Source organism: Cyprinodon variegatus, unplaced genomic scaffold (genome assembly GCF_000732505.1).
Source record: "Cyprinodon variegatus isolate N-32 unplaced genomic scaffold, C_variegatus-1.0 Scaffold225, whole genome shotgun sequence".
Lineage (NCBI taxonomy): Eukaryota > Metazoa > Chordata > Actinopteri > Cyprinodontiformes > Cyprinodontidae > Cyprinodon > Cyprinodon variegatus.
Window position 1 is genome coordinate 699,898 of NW_015150678.1, and position 1,653 is coordinate 701,550.

The following is a 1,653-nucleotide window of genomic DNA, read 5'->3' on the forward strand; positions in this document are numbered from 1 at the left end:
CAAGTACGGAAAGTGAGTACTTTTGCCATCTCTGCTGACTAATTATGCTGAATACAAAGAGTATCTTCTGTAAGTCTGTTGTATAGAGTCTGATACCTTCTGCTGTTATCTGCTGGGGGGGGGGCAGCCTCGGAGCCACAGATGTAAGGCTGCTGATAAAGAAGTTGGGAACCTTCTGGATAATTGTGCAAAGTGATTCTTTTGAACATGAGGAACAAAAGAAATCAACCGTGAAATTCCTCCTCAGGGGACAGTCAAACAAAGTGTCTGCAGTCAGAGGCTTCCACAGAGCCGCTGTAGGACAGACCACTACAGGAAACCCTTCCTGCCCACAGACATCAGCATCTACAGCAACTTTTATGAACTTCTTGAAGACTTTTTTCTTTGGGATTAATTATGTTTTTGTTTTTTATGAATATAGTAGAACTATTGTTAAATGTCTCTGCTTTTAAAGGTTGTAGTTTTTGGTAACAATAAAAATGTGTTTGGATGATCAAATATCACGTTCTTTATTTATCAGCTCAGATTAAATTCTATTTAAAATTTTGAAACGTACCACAACCAATGTTTTGACCATAAAAAAAAAACTATAAAGGGTTTTTTTTACTGTAATTTAAATGGACTTGGAAGGTGTAAACATTTTTTTACCTTTACTTGATGTAAATCCTAGAAAAGAAACTGCTTTTATTGCACATTACTGGGAGATTGAAACTGATTTGTTTCTCAGAACCAGCCCTGGTTTCATATGTTCCTGAACTGCTTTCATTGTTTTCCATCTGCCTGCAGATTGCCTTCTTTTTGCTGCCTCTGTTGTTTGATAAGTCGGTTTTACTCAAGGATCGGGGTTCATAATTTGGCAGCAGCCGCTGTGTCCCAGTTTATTCTTTATTATGCAGCTCCAGGAAAATTCCACCTGAAAATGGATCCTCATTGTTGGAGGAGTGATGTCTCTCTTCCAGCCAAAGTCCAGGTTTGCTTTTGTTCAGCTTGGTCAGAGGGAGTTTCACAAAGGCGGAAAGGGAAGACAAAGGCGAGGAGAAAGGTGTGGCAGCGCAGCAATTCATGGCCTGAATTATGTTTTATTAGAGAAGGATAGAGCAGATACCAAAGTGAGGAATTGGGCCGGGCTGAGAAATGTTTCTCATTATTGTGACTCAGCTGACGTCAAACTGATTGTTGAGTTTTTATTTTTTCTATTTACATATTTCTTTGTGTAAAAGAAAGACAAAGATTGTTTTCTGAGGGTTGTACTGATATGTATTACCAGCGGTTTAGATATTATGGGATGTTTGTTGATGTTACGGCAGGTTTACACTGTTATACAAGCTGTACTATTTTATCAAAGGGTCATATCTGAAGCATAACACATTAAAATATCTAATAGAGAGATATTTTTTATAGTTAATGCAATAAGATTAAATGGGAGAAAACAAGTATTTGAAAATTATTTTTTGGTGTTAGATTGTGGGGCTGTATGGAAGAGGATTAGGGCCACTGAAAAAAAAAAGTTAACAGATTTTTTTTATTTTATTTCAGTATAGTATGGGAAAAAAGTCAGAATTCTGACTTTTTTCCCATACTATACTGAAATAAAATATAAAAATCAGTTAACTTTTTTTTTCCCACTGGCCCTCCTCTTCCGTAGAATTCTGA